The sequence below is a fragment of the Microtus oregoni genome, unplaced genomic scaffold (genome assembly GCF_018167655.1).
Source record: "Microtus oregoni isolate MIOR12 unplaced genomic scaffold, Mior012 000038F_ref0000394, whole genome shotgun sequence".
In the NCBI taxonomy this organism is placed as follows: domain Eukaryota; kingdom Metazoa; phylum Chordata; class Mammalia; order Rodentia; family Cricetidae; genus Microtus; species Microtus oregoni.
In genome coordinates this window covers 301,639-321,760 of record NW_024543097.1, presented here as the reverse complement: position 1 = coordinate 321,760, position 20,122 = coordinate 301,639, and the positions used below count along the sequence as shown (strand labels likewise).

The following is a 20,122-nucleotide window of genomic DNA, read 5'->3' as shown; positions in this document are numbered from 1 at the left end:
GCTGCTGAGAGAAGCTGGGGTGCCAAACACTCCAAGTTCCAGCCAGAGAAAAAAGTTCCAGATCCTGCCTGAAGATGGGGAAGGAGTTCTTAAATTTGAGCTCCCAGACATGACTTGGGTCAAAGCTGCCAGCCAGCCAGTCACTCTCCACTCTCCTCCATTGCATCCCGAGTGTTCAAAAGTTCCGTGTGCTTCACCCTGCAAGCACTGCTACCTGGCTCCCTTCCCACTCTGACTGTAGGGCTCGTTGACCAGGCTTCCTACCTGAGGGAAAATCGTTGTGACTGCAAAGGAAGAAGAAGGTGTTATGATAATGCCAAAGGGATCTGTTTGTAACTTTGGTTCCTGAGAAAATGGAAGTGAAAACTGCAGAAACCAATGGAGAACCCAACGTTTGTCCTTGCTCCTGACCCACAAATCTGTGGGTCACAGAGGGAGTCACACCAGGCCATGAGCTTTACTCTGGGACAGGATAGGAGATGCTCCTACTAATGTCTTGCTGAGCGAAGGCTACTTAAAGAATCTACTATTTTCATCCTGTATTAAAGTGATCCCTAAATCAGATAGGCTAAACTCTGCTGCAGTAATAAACCATCCCTTCATGTCAATGGCCAAAAGCAGTCATAATGTATCCTTACTCACTGCATATCCACTGTACCCTGACTAGATGAGCCAATTGATTTTGGCCATTCCAGGGCCTTGAAGAAGGAGGCAGATAACCTCAGAAATGCTGCCTGTCTTCTCAGGCAGAAGGAGAGACTACGGTGTATTTCAATGAAGTTTGAATTTTCTTTTAAAGAGAGGGGTGAGGTAGAGGCATCTCTTTTCCCTCTCTATTCGATTGCTTTCCATTAAAAAAAAAAAGTCGATAGGCTAAGTTTTCTCAACCCTTCCACTTACTTCTAAATTTTTATTTACTTAATAGTTTTGTGGATATATGGGTTTCTGTATGGGTACACACATGCGTCAGAGTGGGTACAGAGGGCAGAAGACAGCTTGTGGGAGTCGGTTCTCTCTTTCTATGGACTGAACCCAGGTTGTCAGCCTTGGCAGCAGGCATCTTTACCCACTAAGCCATCTTGCCTGGACTGCCCTCCAGTTACTACTAGGATTACTCTTCAGCCTTTGAAAGTTCTTATTGTTCTCCTAGTGTCCTCCATCCCCGTTGGCTAAGCAAGGTGCGTTCGGGCTCCCAGAGACTGAAGTAGCAATTCCAGGGCCTACACGGGTCTTGTAATATTGAGTTGGAAGTATCAGTTGCAGCCTGCCCAGTGTTTGGACTCCAACTCCTCGCCTGTCAAGCGCTGACCCCACAGGTTATTAAGCTCAGGCCAGGAAGAGGAACGTGGTTTTGGGTTTGCAAGTGTGCTCCCTCTGTCTTCCCCTCTCCATGTTCTCCTGGCCACCCGGGAATGTGCCACCTATGAAACAGGGGCGTTTCGTTTGGTTTGATCTGGTCTGATCGGAGTTCTTTTGTGTTGGCGGAGTGGCTCATCTTAAGATTTTTCCTAACAGATGGAGGTTTCCACCGAAAGGGTCCATGTCTCGTGCCCCCCCCCCGACCCCCTGCAGGCCCAGGGCCCAGGGAATTGTTGGAAAAGGCTCTAGGTGAGTTCCTCTTTTAAAGTGAATGCCTGGTAGGGTTTGTGGTGACCCATTTGCTTTTTGGGTTCTCCGATGAAGCGGTGGGCCTGCGCTGGGAACCTGACACTTTCGCTGAGGTGGACTTTGATTAATCCAGGATGCCGGACATTCAGTTTCCACAGCCCTGTCTTCAGACAGGAATTGTCTCAGCGGATGCACTGTGACACACTTGAGTCACTCAGGCATGTGCTCCAGTGGGTGTCTTAGGATTCCAGGCCGATTCCAAACTTCCCTTAGGCACCCTTTTACAAAAAGTCCTTTTAAACTAGGGCTATCTAACTTAAAGCAAACAACACGCCAAAAGCCCGTGGTGTTTATATGCGTCCTCCCACCCTGCTCCCCTTCCCCACTCCCTGCGTTTCTAAGCTGTCTGCTGTGCTTTTCTGACCTTTGTCCCTACCTCCTCTTACAGCGTTTTCTCTAACAGTGCTTTATTTGTCTGACTGTTAAAATGATGTGGCCACAATATATCCGCGTGAGTATGTGGGTTTGTTTCTGTGAGCATGTGTGCTTCCAGATTGCAGCAGCTCCAGAAAAATACAGATATCTTGGTAACTGCCATTTTAACCTCACCGCCATCTTTGGTGAGGGCAACCACGTGTGCTAGCCGCCATTCTAACCTCACCGCCATCTTTGGTGAGGGCAAACCACGTGTGCTAGCCGCCATTTTGGGAAGGGTAACCACTTCTACTAGCATTGGTAAACTGTAGCTAATTAAATAAAATGCACATCTAAATTTAGCTTATACGCCCAGTTTAGAATAACAGGCAGTGGTACCTGGTTCTCAAGTGCCTTGACATATCTGAGATTATGGCATTTTAACACAGACATACAGCTTCCGCAGCATCCTTTAGCTCCTCCAAGAAAACAGAAGACCTTCTGCTTCCACACCTTGCCTCTGGGATTGGCAAAACAACCCACAAAGCCAAAAAGTGACTTTTCACATCTTCAGCTTCCTGGGTGCCACCTGGGGCATTGATCTTTTCATCCTGCCAAGACAGGTAGACTAAAATCTTTCCCCACAGGAAAAATCTTTGGGCTTCTTGCCCTCAACAGCTACTGGCAAGCACTGCTTCTAAGACTGGTGTTCTCCAAAGACAGGGAAAGGACTTGGGATTGCCTGTGTAGCTAAAAAGCTGCCCCATTTTTGCTCATTTATCCCTCCCAGACCTGTCTAATGGCATTTGACAACTTAAGGTACAGGTTCCTGTGAAGGTTCTACTGCTGTAATACAGGCAGGTGTCCCTAACAGGTTTCAGGTATATCTTAAAAATCTAGGGTTTCCAATCCCAGCACTCAGGAGGCAGAGACAGGAGGATTTCTGTGAGTTTGAGGCCAGCCTGGTCTACAAGAACTAGTTCCAGGACAGGTTCCAAAGCTACAGAGAAACCCTGTCTCAAAAAAAAAAAACAAAACAAACAAACAAAAAGCCTAAAAAGAGGAGAGAGAGAGACACAGAGAGAGAGTGTGTATGAGAGAGAGACAGACAGAGCGCCTTTTAGACATAAAGCAAAGAAAGCCAGCCTACAATTCACAATCCCCAGAGAACCTAGACAACAATGGGGACCCTAAGAAAGACATACATGGACCTACTCTACATGGGAAGTAGAAAAAGACAAGATCTCCTGAGTAAATTGGGAGCATGGGGACCATGGGAGAGGCTTGAAGGGGAGGGGAAAGGCAGGGAGGGGAGCAGAGGAAAATATAGAGCTCAATAAAAACAATTTAATAAAAAAAGAAAAGACTCGCTGGAAACTGAGAAGGCCTCACCTGAGTAGCAATCTGTCTTACCCTTTCTAGTTAACTTCTGAGTTAGTAATAAATCACCTGCCTTTCGTACTCTCTGTGCTGCCTCCTCCATTCCTGGACAGGGCAAGGCAAGAGCCCACCTGGTGATGGCAGATGGTCCCTGTGTCCCCCCTCACCAAGTCACAGACCCATGGCCCCGGGGAACAAAGATGGCTCAAGCTTTACGCCCTGGAGCTTCTGCTTCCTGGAAGCCGCAGGCAGGTAAAGGGACGGACCAGATGGGGGCAAAGGTGACATTTTTAAACTCTACCCCAGAGCTCTGGTGGAGCTGGAGCGTACATTTGACTGGGTCAGAGTTTGGAGCAGTTTACACCGCAGATGACTGCTGGGACAGCAATGGAGTCATCTCTGTGGCTCTTGGTGTGGTCAGGGGAAGACAACAGACTGAGACTCGCCCGTGTCCCTCCAAAGGGAACCCTGGGCATGGCCGAGACAGCCACCAAGGCTAAAGAGAGGTGCAGAGAGAGCTGTGTGGGTGACAAATTAACATCACCAGGATGACACTCCCCAACATCAGAAAACAAATTCAGATGTGGAACTGAGGGCCAGGGGTCCGAAGCAGAGATGTTACAGTGTGTTGTCTACAATGTCCAGTTTCCAAACCAAAAAATAAGTCTGAAGAAATGGAAGATGGTGGCAAAAAAGAGAACGCCCTAAGACTTAGTACTCTAGACTAGTACTTCGAAGTTAACAGAGAAGATGTTGCCTTATAAAACAAAAAACAAAAATAAGAAAAACAACTAACAAAACCACAAAGGTGTCAGGAAGGCATGACAGGGTCACATCTCTAAGGAAAGTCAGGGAAGATCTGAGGGTGACAGTCAGTGACAGACCCTGGCTTACATCGCGATACTGGGACCAAACAGGAGGAAATTATGAAACTGAAAGGTACAAGCGACAGGCTGGATGGTTCAGTGATTTGGGGCACCTGCTGCTCTTCTGGAGGGCCAGGGTTTGTTCCCAGCACTCATACTGGACGGCTCCAGGGTATCTGATGCCCTCTTCTTCTGGCCTTTGCGGGTTCCTGCACACATGCACCATCAACACCTACACATAAATAAACATTAAGAAAGAAAAAACAAGCAAAATGAGTGCTGGAGAAGGTCCACAGTAGGTTTCAAACTGGCTGAAGAAAGAATCAGCGAACCTGAAAGTGACTGCTAGATTCTTTTACAGTGTACAAGGAGAGCATGAAGAAAAGAATCAAAGCGCCCCAGTAACTGCACCGTGGAAAGGCCAGAGAGACGAGAGAAAAGGGAAGAAAAGTGCTGCATTTACAACGAAACACCTCCTAGTCTTTTGACAGTTCGCTCCAAACTGCACAGACATGAGGATCCATGCGGCGGACATGGCAGGGCCATACACCAAGTCAAAAGCAAGAATGATGTCTTGAAGGCAGCAGGAAAAAAGAGAACTCGCTTTGGTGGGAGAAGACACCACACTGGGACTCGGGGGACAGGGTGATGGGGGCACAGCAACTATGGGTGGCCCTGGCAGGCACCTTAAGTGCGGTGATAGACAAGCTAAAGACAGTTCCGCACGTGCAAACCCTGGGATGATCTGTGGGTAACAGACCACTTCAGGAGAAATACGGAAGGGAGTGCTCGCAGCCAGCCAGACACAAAGACTTCAGACAGTGAGCAAAGGCACGGAACAAAAGCCGGAGAACCAATAGAGGAGCAACGGCATTTTAGTGGAAGTAGAATTATACTTACTATAACTAAGAGTGAAATTCAGCAAGTACATGTGCACACTCCTCCTCCTGTATCTTGAGCAACTGTGTGTAACAGTACGTACAATATATAACGTACTGTTGGGTTTATACTGTATTCAAATGTTACGCTTAACACAAAGGAAAACAGAAAAAAAAAAGACAGGAGACACACAAAAAAAATAAGCAACAAAAGTGCCAGATATAAATCTAACCCCGTCACAAAAAAACCTCAAGAACGAGTGGGACAATTCAATCAGAGACTGTCGGGGCCAAGGGAACCTTACTGTAGGTGACATGTTGGCCCGCTATGTGTAGGCACGTGAGCTCAGTACCCTGTACGGAGGTGGGGCAATGCCAGAGAGTGCCACACAAGGAAACAAGTCCAACTCCACATGGTGTACGGAGGGTCGCTTTAGAGTCAGATCATGGAAACAGATGCGTCAGGCAGGGAACTGCCACTAGACGTCTGCAGGGGCTGTATGTACATGAGGCAGGATTTCGGGGCACTCGGGATACAGCTCAACCATAGAATACTTTCCTAGTATAACAATAAATAAATAAACAAATAAAAAAAATCCAGGTTCCCAATTACTTTAACTGTCTTAACCAGAGCAATAGCCTTTTGCTATGATGTAAATCTGTTCCAGTTCTCTTTTGGGTTCCTGGAAAAGTTCTACTGCTGTACCGAAATCAGGTCTGGTTAAAAAAAAAACTAACAGGCTCCAAAGCCTTTTGTTAACCCTAGCCAGTTTCAAGCATATTTTACAGGTCACTCATGCTGCCTGGGCCAACTCACAAAGTGTTCTCCAGATATGCCAAGCACCAGCACCAGCTCATGGGACTTCACCATTGGTGCCGATTTTCCTAGATGAAGGACTCCTACTGACTAAAATCTGGTTGAATCGGATACACCCGAGCCTCACCTGTCCAACCAGGGCACTTCCCTGCTCCATTCTTTCTGGCAGTTAATACATAGAGCCAGTAATAACAATATTTTTCCTAGCCACCTACCGCCTTCTCATTTCCCTCAAAAGCAGCTGCCTGAGGACTCCAAAATGACAGCAAATTAGATACAGCTCCAGCCACACCTCTCACTACGAATGAGCCCAACTCCCAGCTTTTCTCCATCTTCCATGTCGCCTCATGTCTGCAGGAAGTAGACAGACTTGAGCCAATGCCCTATATCCAAGGACTCTGGGATGTTTGGTCAAAAGTGAGACCCCAGTCCTCTAACAACCCTAATACCCAAAGAGGCTGGAATGTAATATTGAGTTAAAATGTCACTCCCGGCCTGCCAAGCATCTGGACTCCAACTCTCAGCCTGCCAAGTACTGACCCCACAGAGTATTTAACCTTGAGCCACGTGGTTTTGGGTTTGCCTGTGTGTTCCTTCTTTCTTCCCCTTGCCATGCTTTCCCAGCCATTCAGGAGTATGTCGTCTGTTAAAGAAGGGCATTTAATTTGGTTTGATCTGGTCTGATTAGAGTTCTTTTGTTTCGGTGGAACAGCTCGTTTTAAGATTTTTTTCTAACAGGTCTGCACCAGGTCCTCTGCATATATAGAATTTGTTTTGTTTTGTTTTTGTTTTGCTTTGTGTAACAATTCTGACTATCCTGGAACTCTCTGTAGACCAGGCTGGCCTCAAACTCAACCATCCAGCTCTGCCTCCTGAGTGCCGGGATTAAAGGCGTGTGCCACCACATCCAGCTATTTTATTTTTTAATAGTCTTATGCTCATACCACAGATGTGTTAGAAAATCATTCTTCCTGCAGTGGAAGTTCCACATGTTAGACATGGCTGGTTGCTTTCTCACAATGTGGTGTAGTTTCCCCTCCAACCCCTGCATCCCACGGAAAATGTCAGACACTTGATCAGACTTACGTCAACTTACTTTACGGAAAAAGTTTGAAACTGATGCTGTCCACTTCTGAGTCCAGGACCTCAAGAAATACAAAACTAAGAAATACTGAGCTTGGTGAGTGGGTGACAACCTGACTGGCTGCAAAGTTCCCCTGAACTTCACTGTAGCACTCAGCATCCACAAGACACACTGCCCACATGACTCGGTCAGCCCTCGCCCTCGGGGTTGGCACATACTCACTCTCTAATTTTATCACTTCTAGAACTATTAGGCAGATGTTCTTATGTATAGCAATTATTTAGCCATCTTATAACATGGGGTGTACATAAACTCCAAGAAAAGAAATGACTTAATTCTTTATTTTCTGGGTAAAGAGGAGCAATGCCCTAACAACCTCTAAATGGTGACCAATGAGTTGGCCCTAAACTGCCACCATGAAACCAGAGATTTTTTAATATACTCATGAGTACAGTCATTTTTTGTTTTGATTCCTGACCAAAATGCCTCTTCTAAGACTAGAGAGTGACTTTTCAGGGCATCAGGTTGGTTTCTCTCTCATTTCCCCCCTTTTCCCTTTTCTCTTACTTTTGCTGTTATTGTTTTTTAGGATATTTGTTTGTTGTGTGCTTGTGTTTGAGACAGGATCATAATATCTATTCTTGGCTGGCCAGGAATTCAATTCACAGCTCAGGCTGAGCTGAGTTCCCTCCTGCACTGGGTTCGTAAAATCAGAGATACAGTCCTAAGCCTCCACCGTGGGCATGACCCGGGGATCTGGACATCTGGATGGCTCACCACTGCTGCTGGCTCTTGGTTGCTTTCCAGTGCCTTGCACAGCGAAACTGGAAGATACATTTTTAAAAGAGAAAAGTAATTCTGAGCTCATTTTGTTTTTCCATTTCAAATTTAAGATTACAATATATTGACTTAACATTATCTTTTTGCTCTTACATCGAATATAATATCTTCATTCACATTCATACTGATATGAACTTAGATTTCATTTTAGTTTTCAATAGAGTTATAATAAGTTTCAGAATAAGAATGCCGATACTTCTGCTAACAGTAACTGTTTCTTCACAATTCTTTTGTCCCATAGGATATGTAGGCAAAATACTGCATTTTAATATCTCTTCAAGTAATTGTTTTTCCTCCGTATGGGAAGGCTACCAACATGGCATACTGTCAGGTTCATCAGCTTCAATTTGTTTTCGGTTTTTAAAGGTTGTTCTTTGTGCTTGATTCAATTCCGCTCTTTTGGTAATGTAAAACAACTATGAGAACAAAAACAGGAATTATATACACTAAGGTACATTTAGAGAAGCCGGCCTCTTCCCTCTCTTTTCCTTTTATAGCCTGTATACTTTTGTTATCTACACATAGAATTTTTGAAGCAGGGTCTTTTATCTCCCAGGATATCCTTCAATTTCCGTTATAGCTGAGGATGGCTTTGAACCCCTCCCACATCCAACTGCTATAATCCTATGCTCACACACGTGTGTGTTACCTGCACATGGATATTCTGCAGGAGAGGTCACAGGATAACCTTGGGTGTCATCCTCAGAAATATTAGCCACATCCTTTGAGACAGGTCTTTCATTGAACTGGAGCTCATCAATCAGTCTAAACTGGTGGCTAGTGAGCCCCAGGGATCCCCATCTCCACCTTCCTCCTCTGAGAGCAGAAGTGCACACGGCCACATCCAGCTCTCCCCACCTCCAAATACCGAGTGTTGGGGATCCAACTGAAGCAAACACTTTACCAATTAAGCCATCCCTCTTAACTCATGTTTATGTAAGTATGCACATAAAGAGAATCATCTTTGTTTGGGTACAGGATTTTACTTTGTATTCCTGACTGGCATAGAGCTCACTTTGTAGCCGATACTGGTCTTGAACTCATGGAAACTTTCTTCCTTCTGCCTCCAGAGTTCTGGTATTAAAGAAATGTACCACCACAATGCTTTTTGTTGTCGTCATTGTTTGTTCGTTCGTTGATTTGAGATAAGACAAGTCTCTATAATCTGGTCTGGCTTTGAATTCAAGGAAATCCTCCCACCTCAACCTCCCGACTATTGGCATTGGCATTGTGTGTGAGCAACTATATGTGTTTGTTTGTTTTGTTTTGTTTTTTTGAGTCTAAACTCCCTCACATGGGGGAGCATCGATGGTTTTGTTTTTTTCCAGTGCTAGGGGTCAAATTCAGAGCTTCTGGCATGTTAGGGAAGCATCTACCAGGAAAGCTAGATTCACAGCCTGTATGTTCATTCTGATACAAAAACTAACATAATGCCCGTGGTGGGGGCACATGCCTTTAATCCTAGCACTCGGGAGGCAGAGGCAAGCAGATCTATGTGAGTTCAAGGCTAGCCTGGTCTACAGAGCGAGTTCCAGGACAGGCTCCAAAGCTACACAGAGAAACCCTGTCTTGAAAAACAAAACAAAATAAAACAAAAAACCGAACATAACACAGTTCTGAATCCACATTTTTTCTAAAACACATCTCAGAGAGTCCTACATATCAGTGCATAGAGATAGTCTTTATTCCTTTGTCATCTGCAAAGACTCTACTGTACAGATGCCTCCGAACCTCCTCATGTAGGTGTATCTCTTACAGAACAGAATCAAGGTACCATGTTTTATTTTGTTTTGTTTTGTTTTTTAACTATCACAACAAAAAAGAATAATACTTTTGAATATAGTCGCCAATAAGGTATGGCAAGTCCATGATATACCTAGAACTGGCTGTTGTTCCAGGTAAGTTAGAGCAAGGATGGATAGACAAAGGATAGGGAAAGAAGTAAGCACTCTTCTATGTGTGTTTTACACATCAGTGAGATCACTGAGGCTATGCATCAAGATAGAGTGGTGGCAGAACCCTCAGAACTCTGCCGGTGATGTCTAGAGGGCCATCTCCTCAGGCTAAAGAGAAGGAACTCAAAATGAGACAAGTCTACGCTGCTAGAGAACCATCTCTCCCCTGGTGATGTTCTTTAAGGACTTAACTAAAAATAATATGATAAGACAGATTAATTAAAAAATAATCCTCATTAGTTGCATAGTGGTCCTATGTCCAGCTAAAAGTTTCAGTGAGCCATTATTTCCTGGTTAAGGCAAAGTCCCTGCAGAAGTTCTCACCGTTCAAAACCCTTCACACAGAGCTGCTGAGTTCATGCCTACTCTTGTGATGCACTGGCCGTACCCCCTCCACGCCTCCCAGGAGATGGGGAAACAAGTTCTGAACAGCAGGCATGGGCTGCACTGAGCAAGCACTGGATACCTGAGCAAGCACTGGATGGGGCAGAAAGTAGTTCAGGGCTTGGGTACAGAGCACATGAGTATGACTGCTTTCAGTTCCAGAAATAGAATCAAGAGGTCACAAATTATTATCTGTCACTCTACTTAAATGGATGGCCATTTTTGAGCTTCTAGCTTTGTGACATCCACTGGCTTTCCTTTAGGCCTGGGATTCTCCATCACTCTCAAGCTGACATCCGCCTGAGTAACAGGTTCATCAAACAAACTCATTTTGATGAAGTATAAAAGTGAGTGTCGCTGCTTTCTAGTCCAAGAACAAACAATATTTTCTGCACCTTGCTTCCCTTTGGGATTGCCTTGTAATATCAGAGGCTATGAACTAAGCACATCGCTGACGTGCCAGGCCTAGATTAGGCAAACCAACGTCTGTGCTTTCTTTTTGCCCCCTCCATATAGCAACTCTGTGGGGCAGGATTTTCAGAAAGGTTTTTATTTGTTTGCTCTTTCAAAAAAAAAAAAAAAAGCCCAAGTTATCTCATCCAACGAGACTGTTGCCATGACATCTTGAATGATGAACTGTTAGCTATTTTCAAGGAACTTAAAGAAGTGCAGTGTATCAAGTTTCCCTTTGGTTTGCCAACAGAGAACAACAAACTCAAAATAAGAGTGACCTAACCACTCTAGAGCTATATCTCTCAACAGACGAGGAGATCCCAGGGTGGAAGTTGCTGGCACCGCACTCTATTGCCTCAAGGCTCAGGAACTTAGGTATGATGATATATGCCTACAAATCTCAGTGCGTGGGAGGCTGAGCAGGGCAGCAGTGAGTTCAAGGTCATCCTATGCTTTGTAGTGAGACCCTGTCTCAACAACGAAGAAGTGTGGGAACTTTGGGTTCTGTATTATTTAAAATAATGTATCATCAACCTCACCTGTCCTTCTTATATTCTGGAGGCTACAGCTTTCTTATCCATCTTTTAAGGCATTCCTCCAAAGCAGAGCCAACTTTTCTGGAAGCCTCAGTTACTGTTTTCTACTTACACCTTAGTGACCATTCTGAGCTTTCCTGGAAGATAAGAAGTGTGGTGTCTTCTCTAGGTTCATTTCCGCACTACGTAAAACTGTGAGACTTAATCGTGAGGGAATTGAAATAGATTTCTGCAGCGGAAAATATAGTCCCTGCCACAAGAGAAACAGGGGTCACAGCACCTTATCAATAAGAAGAATAATGGGGCGCAGAGTGGATAACTTGGGGGAAGTAATAGCTATAGCATGGACAGTGACTGGACCCTTATTCTCTGCATGATTTAGATATGCAGAGAAATCCTCACACCACCACTATAATATCTAATATCATCACTAATATCACATCACCATTCTCCAGACAAACAAACAAACAAACAAATGAAACAAGGCTTAAAATCAGGCAGACAACTCGTGCCTGAAAACCTTGCTACAGGAGTTCAAAGATACTTGAACCCCACAACAACAACAACAAAAATCAGGACCAGAGTTGAATTTCAGAAATATGCTTCCAGCCACTCAACCATTGCACAAATAAGAAACCCAGATTAGAACCCATGCCACTGAAAGCCCAGTTTTGCAGTCAATCCAAGAGGCTTCCTCTGGGGCTCTGATCTCTATCACCCAGCAGAAAGCTGAGCGGCTGTTCTGGAAAGGAGAGGCCTCTCCTGGAATGTGGCTGGCGCCTTCTCCAAGGCTGTTCCCTTTATCACAGTGCAGCAGGACAAGAAACCTGACTCTGCTTTCTCTCTCAGGGAGGAGTTTTTTTTTTCCATTTCTGGCCAAGTGTGCCCTACCCTCTACATCTGTCATCTTTACATGCGCCATAATTAGGGTCCCCACCCCCAGGTAAATTTCCAATAGTGGTGTATAATTTAATTCAACTTCTAACTTTTAACATTTGAAATTTGAATTGTATTTACTTATTATTTGGGAAGAGAGATTCTAAAAGCCCACAAACAACTTTATCCTCCTCCAAATCCTATCTATATGAGTAATCACTAACAATCTTCTCTTTTTAATCGCTTTTAAACCAAGACACAAAAATGCACATATTTATAAGGTACTGTATGTCATTTAAATACATAGATACACTGGATAAAGCTTAAGTTGAGTTATAAATATGTCTATATCCTCAAACATTTATCATTTCCTTCTGGCGAGAACTTTCAAAATCCTTTCTTCTAGCTTTTTCAAAGTCCTGGCTTTAACAACAGCCCATCAGAACTTATTCTTACCTACCTGTAAAATGGCGCCAACTGACTAGCCTTTCCCCATGCCTCCCTCCTTGCAGCACTCCCAAAGTCCTGCAACCACCACTTTTTAAGATTCCACACAGGCCTGAGATGACTCAGGGCTTGAGTTTCTGTCTCTGGTTTATCTCATTTAACATAGCCACCTGTGGGTCCAGCTGTATTATCACAAAAGACAAGATTTCATCTTTTCTGAAGGCTGAAGGGTATCAATTATGTGCACATACCACAGTTTATCAACTTTATCAGTGGCTGGACACATCAGTTGTTTCTATCGCTTCTCTAGGGAATGCTGTTGCAACAGAAAAATGTAACTGTCCTTTGGCATACGTATTTCTTTTCTTTCTGAAGTGTAGTCAGTTTGGGATTGGTGGAGTGCATAGCAATTCCATTTTTAATTAAAGAAAACCCTTCACATAGTTTTCAATGACTATACTAACTTTACATTCAATAGTATGTAAGGATGCCTTTCCTTTCACCATGTGCTACTAGCCTCTGTCTTTTTGGAAGTTGTGTGTGTGTGTTTGTGCATGTGTGTGTGTGCGCACATGTATGTTTGTGTTGAGACAGGGGCTTGACACGGACACTGAAGCACTCCTGCTATTAAGTAAGACTAGAAGTCTCTTCTACTGGTTCATTCATGCTGAAGCAAGAGAGCATCTCAGTGTGGTTTTGATTAGTATTTTCCTGATGAGTGTTACTGCAACTTTCTGGTGGAACGGCAGGAGAGGAAATAAAACATCAAGTCTGCTCTTTTTACTACACTCTAAACGTTATAGTTTTGCGTGTGTCATTGAGGGCTCTTGGACTGCACCTGAAGCTATCAACTTGCAATTCTGCTGCTCACCTCCCAAGAATTCAAAGAAAGTTTTCATCTTCTTATTTCCATGTACTGTGTAAGTCAACAAACTTTCTTCTCAGTGTGCTTTCTGGATCTCATAAAACTTAAATGGAGAGTATTAACTAGCTCGATGGCAGGGTAACACCAAATCACACTTTAAAAAATATAGTCTTATTGTATTAAATGTCTTGTTACTGTAATTACAGTGCCGCAAGCACACAGAATAACGCATCATATCATTATTTAATTTTACGGAAAAGCTTTCTAAAGTTGTTTGTTTACAGATAATGCCAGATTCTGTTTCCATTTTACCTAAATTGTAGCCTGTGCTAGGATTTTGTATTTTACTGTAATATTTCTTAAAATGTGCTTATCTTTTAGGATCCAGCTTGATAGTACACGATTCCTGTAGAAGATGGACCAACAATTGCTCCGAAAGCGGTTTGACAGCGTGAAGCTTCTGTGTTACAAGATGGCAACACAGTTGCTTTTTGAACCGCCTGGCAGAGTGCCGGAGCACAGTCTCGGGCAATCATTAAAATGCCCGTGTTTTCACTAAACACAACTCCCAGTGAAAAGCATCTTTCTGAATACTATGTAAAGACACTGAAAAATGTCCATGGTGAAATGGGGAGCTGTACTCCAAAAAGTATAACAATAGACAGGAGTGTCAAGACTGGGCTCTCAAAAGATGGAGTCAGAGTCAAGGATGAGTTTACTATTTATTTTATGCTTTTTAAAATCTTCTACTTATTCTGTGATTAGCATCCAACTGTTTTGTAGAATTGTTTTTGTTTTTAATTATATATGTGTGTGTATGTGTGAGGGGGCATGTACATATGCATACAGGTGCCCACAGAAAGCAGAGGTACCAGATCCCCCGAAGCTGGAGTTACTGCAGCTGTGAGCTGCTCAGTGTTGGTGGTACTTCGGGCCTCTGCAAGGGCAGGGCATGCTCTTAACCACAATGCATCTCCCTGGCCTCAGCGTAAAGCTTTAAAACTGAGTCAGGAGGCTAAGGCAGAAAAATGCTAATCTTGAGATCCAGCCTGGCTTATCAGAAAGACTATGTCCCACAAAAGTAAAAAGTAAATAAAACGGGCATGGCAGCCCATGTTTCTAATCCCAGTATCTAGAAGACTGAGGAAGGCAGACTGCCCGAGTTCCAGACTAACCGGGACTAAAGCAACCAAGGAAAGCACCTGGCATCAACCTTGGGCATCACATGCATTCACTCACACACATGTGCACCCCGACATGCAAACATGCATACACACAGGCACACACAGCCCACACATATGCAGTAATAATGAAATAAAACCAATGGCAGCTGGGAACAGCAGCACACACTTGTTAGCACACGCGGGGCTAAAGCAGGAGGATCAGGCAAACTCAAAGCCAGCCTGACCTACAAAGGCTACTCTGGCAAAACCTTGTCTCAAAATAAGTAAATAAATAATAATTACAGCTCCTAGTAACCACATCAACTGTGTAGAGTTTAAACAATACAAGCACTGTTGGCGTGTGATGGGGAGCCGAACGGCAGTGTGGGTCTAGTTGCAGCATTTAGGAAAGCTCATCCCCTGAATCTGCACGGACTACTCCCTACCTTCCTCTTTGACTGTTCTACAGTTAAGCGCCTTAGAGTTGATTTGTTGATTTCAACGTCCTTTTCCGTGCACTCGGGTTTAACTAGGGTAACATGGGATAATGCTTTTCTAATGGTGGGCCTCCAACTCTCAATCAGCTTGCCTCAGAAGCTGAAGTTAGTCTTCTTTGTGTTAAACTCAGCTCAGTTTTCTAATGCTGAAGAAGTTCAACAGGAAGAGAATTCTGGAAGGATAGAAGGTAGATATTATAAACTGCCCTCCAGACTGAGAAGGTAGGAGGGAACCATGTGGGACCCTGAGGTCATATCTTGCCAAAGGGAAAAGAGCCACAATTCATCCACTTCATGGGGACTCTGTCCCAGGGTACCCCGACAAGCTAATTCATTTCATGAGGTGTCAATAATCTAAGTGGCTATTTAAGCTGCCTTGATTTTTTTAATGTTGGAAGTAAATTCAAATTTTAACAACCGTACAGTGTAAACAAAAGGCACCCACAGCTGTGGCGTGTCCACAGACTGCCAGTTTTCCCAAGAAGTGTTAAAGCAGCTGAACCAGAGACAAAAAAAAATGTGCCTTGTTGGAGTCCTTTCCCTTTCCTGAAATGTGCTGTTTCGGAAAAATCCAAATACGCTGACATCATATTTATAATTACGAGATTTAATGAGAAAAGCAGCATCAGTGAGTAGGTAGTTGGGAGGGGACTGACCCTTTGAATCAAGGCCAAGGATACTGTCACCTAACTGGAGTACAACAGATTTAGCCACAGGCAGACCACATTGTCTTTCCCGGGGTAGTTAAGTCAGACTCGGCCTCCCTTGCTTCCAAAGGGAGGAAATACTTCCTCCACTCAGGGCAGTTGCGGTCAGTTCTCCCGGACAAACCGTTAAACCTGAAGGATTTTGAGCCCAGAAGACAGGGCTGCCCGCTTCCAGCCTCCCGGCCTGTCCCGGACTCCAACACCCGCACCTTTCAGAGGTAAGCCTTTGTTTGTGCAGCCCCCCACCCCTGCCACCCTCACAGGAAAGCTTCACCCTCCCTCCCTACCACTCCCAGGCAAGTGAGTCAGACAGACAGTAGGTAAGAAAATCAATTTAAATCCTTTTATCTAGATCTCATTTGAATTGGCATTTGGCTTATTGTGAAGGCTTATTTAAATTAGAGGGAAAATAGAAGCCGCTCCCCACATTTCCGTGGGGAATTAAAGCCTTGTGTATTTTAGAGAAAAAGATGTAGAGGCTCCCTTCTAGCACCCGCTACGCCCATCCTCCAGGCTCAGTTCCTCTAGGAAATAATAAAAATTTAAAGCAAGAATTTAGACAAGGCTTTGTCCTAGGTGGCCTTTAAGAATTCTTGGTTTAAGTGGACTAAAAATGCCTGTGTGGCAGGGCAGCTGGGTTTCTAGAAGCAAACCCCTTGGGCCTGTGAATCCATTCCCATCCTTGGAAAGTTCTGCCAGCAGCCAAACTCACTGGGCAATCAGATAAAGACCTCAGACCTCATCCCTGTCCCTGCTACCTAGAATCAGCAGGCCCAAGATGGGTCCTTACTTGTGAGGTAGTTAGCACCCTAGATAACAGGCAAGAATTGGAATTGAAATGTGAGTTCCTCATTTACAATCAACTTCTTCAGTGCTTATCCTGGACTTTTCTTTTCTTTTTTGTTTTGTTTCAATGTTGTTGTTTTTGCAAGCAACAACAGCAAGATTAGGTTTGAGCATTAACCAAAATTAACTTACTTTTTACAAAAAGTCTGTTTCTGAAACTATTATCAGAATACTTAGGTGATTAGAACAAGTATGCCATTTTAACATCGGGTAAGAAAAGGAAGAGCAATGATATCCTTGATTATAGAAAAAAGATGGCAAACCAAGTTACTCACTCCAATGAGGGGAGTGGCCCTTTAAGATCACTGAATTCGATTACTACAGAGACACATCTTAAAAAATATAATATATTCAAATTATCTAAAAGTATATCTAATTATCTGAAAGTAAACTTTCAAACATCAATGGAAAAAAGCTATTTTATGGTGGGGGAGGTTCTCGTGATGAAAATAAATGAGGTAGAGGCACTTTGTTGTCCCTGAGTCCAGCTGTCCCTAAGGGAATGCAGGGATACACATACTCCCTCCAGAAGTTCCTCTAACATAGCTCCATTAGAAGTTTGAAAAGTTGTGGAACTCTCCTGAAGCCCATCTGTCTGGTAGGAGTCATTACCCCTTCCCCCCACTTCATCAGTCCTATAAACATCTCTTTCAGTTCAGGAAGTCTCTTAAAGAATGGTTTGGAACCAGGGGGTTTGGGAACGATCCCCAAGCCCCGCCACTGTCAAAGCGGCTCCCTTTCCATTACAAACATCTATTCATTTGTTCAGTGTGTCTTGAGGAGGTTACTTGTGGAGGTCAGAGCGCAGCTCCATGGAGTCAGTCGGATCTGTCCTTCTGAACCTGGTTCAGTGGCTCAAACTCGGGCCTTTAGCTTGGGGGGCAAGGGCCCTAAGCCCCTAGTTGAGCTATCATCTCAATGGCACCAGAAAGGCTCTCCTCACAAATTCCCAGGATACTGATTTACCAATTAACCAATGTCCCGAGAGCATGGAGGATGTGCATGGAGAGATTATTGCTCAAGGGTTAAAGGTCTCCAGGACGGTTAAGTAGGCCCGGATTCATACACTTTTGCCGAACTCATCAACTGCAAGTCAGGTCTTCTTAGGTGGTGGGGGAAGGAGGCTCCTCAAAGCAGGACAGAATGGCACATATTGTAGCTCCACCAACTTGAGAGACCATTGCAGAACAATCACATGAGGCCAGCCCAGAGGACACATGAGACATGTAACATATGCCAAACATACAGCAAACTGTAGAGCTTACTAAAGTTAGATTATTTTTGTTATATTTTTTTAATCATGGCAGTTTAATTTTGCTGTATCTCAGACTAATTTAAAAGCTAAACAAGCACATCTCAATCCTTTTGTTTTAGCTGGTACCTAATGCATAAAGATAAGACACATATTCCTAGGTTTTGCTGTACACTGTGTTTAAATTATGCTTGACACACAGTATAACCCTTAATCAGTGTCTTTTCTCTTGTCAAAATTTCTAGTCTTTGCTACTGGATGCTTCCTGCTCTATCACAAAACAAAATCTATGTTAAGTAACTGAAACTTACTGAAGTTCTCCTCAAGAGTGCCTTTTAAGGATGAAAATTGAGCTTTTGTGAGACTGCAGGACACAGGCAAGGGAAGACACACTGAGTAGCCTGCAGCACTAACAATTATCTCCTCAGCAACCACACGAATCCTTCAGGACTGAAGAGAAGTAAGACGCCAAGAGCCTAGCGCGTGCTTATCAGCGCCTGCTTATCCTTGGACAATCAGGAGACTCACTGAGGGAAGGCAGAGAGCACAGGGCCCAGAGGGCTCTAGGATCTAGGACAAAGGGACACAAAGGCTCTGTGAGGAGCCTCCACTCACCACGTAACTCCCACCATGAAACTGACATCCTGTGCTTTTCTTAGGTTTGGTTCTACACAACAAATACAAAATCAAGCACTTCTAACTTTTTTTGTGTCTTTGGTTTTTGTTTTGTGTTGAGCTATGGTCTCACTACGTAGCCATGAATGGCCTGGAACATGGTTTGTAGACAAGGTTCGCCTTGAATTCATATATATATCTACCTGTCTCTGCCTGACTGCCACGTTCCGCTCCATGACCAGTTTTTGGTTTTTTAAGACAGGGTTTCTCTTTGTAGCTCTGACTGCCCTGGAACTCGCTCTGTAGACCAGGCTAGCCTGGAACTCACAGACCTCTGCCTGCCTCTTGTCTCCCTGAGTGCTCGAATTAAAGGTGTGACTCATCACCTCCTGGCTCTCTGTGACCATTTTTACAGCTGATTTTTTATCAAATATCATACAGTCATGCTCATGGAGCATGCAAACGCCAAGGCAGCTCTTCAAAGGCAAGCAAACAGCATCCAAGCTTGCTTACCTTCAATTTTCATGCTGCTCGTACCTTAAACTTCCCAACCGAGGCCTGCCTCACACACAAATACACCTATCTGACCAGGACCGAGGCCTGCCTCACACACAAATACACCTATCTGACCAGGGCCACAGACAGCCATTGATGAGAGTTTAAAACCAACTTTTTGATTTCCTTGGAGGGAATGAATTTCTCTCACCCCACCTGTAAAAGAAAATGTAAAATCCACCAATAGGATTCCATCTCTTCACTAACAGAACACACTGACACCCAGTGTGGTGAGATTGGCTGGCGGGTAGAGACATTTGTCACCAAGCCCCGACAACCTGAGTTCAACCCCTAGGGTCCACACGGCAGGAAGAGAGAACTGACTTCTGTAAATGTCCCCTGACCTAGACACACTCACCAAGTAAATGTAATTTAAAAAAATCTCTCCTAATCAAGCTTATAGGTTCTTTTGTGTTGAACAACCCCCCTTTGACATTTTCTGGCTCTCATTCCATAGCTGTCACTACAATTTGACCTTTCGAAAGCAAAAAAAAAACGAACCCAGGTAAAGGAAAGGGAGCTTCAGGTCACCATGATCCCTGCCAGCAGCAGGGCAGCAAGTAGCGGTGATTCCCAGTTAAACAACAAAGGGGAACCAGATGATATCGTACAAAAAATCAGCTGGGAAAGATTAAATCCACATCTCTGGAATATACGAGGGAGGAATGTTTTCCATTGTTCCTCTCAGATAGGCCGCCCTTCTGTCCCCCAGTGCTCCTAAGCACCCTCTCCTAGGTCTTTCTTTTAGAAAGAGCTGGGCGGTGGTGGCGCACTCCTTTAATCCCAGCACTCGGGAGGCAGAGGCAGGCGGATCTCTGTGAGTTCGAGGCCAGCCTGGTCTACAAGAGCCAGGACAGGCTCCAAAGCTACAGAGAAACCCTGTCTCAAAAAAAAAAAAAGAAAAAGATAAAAGGAAATGAAACCCACACGCACACACTTGGGGCTGGCGCGATGGCTGGACTTTTCCCAGAGGACCAGGCTTTGGTTCCCAGCATTCACAAGGGGGTTCACAACTATCTGTAACAGGTTCTAGAGGATCTACCCTAGGCTCCCTTCTAGCCCCTGCCAAGCACCGCATGAATTT

General features: G+C 44.3%; 1 protein-coding gene across 2 annotated transcripts in view; it reads left to right on the top strand.

The window, feature by feature from the left end:
* Positions 1-15,919: 15,919 nt before the first annotated feature.
* The window catches only part of Cmklr2 (chemerin chemokine-like receptor 2), a 58,106-nt gene continuing 53,903 nt past the window's right edge, over positions 15,920-20,122 (top strand). Inside the window, exon 1 of one of the 2 annotated variants that reach the window (XM_041631961.1) lies at positions 15,920-15,988. The gene's annotated coding sequence lies outside the window, so the exon portion shown is untranslated. The remainder of the gene's footprint in view (positions 15,989-20,122) is intronic. The other variant, XM_041631962.1, reaches the window with a different exon arrangement.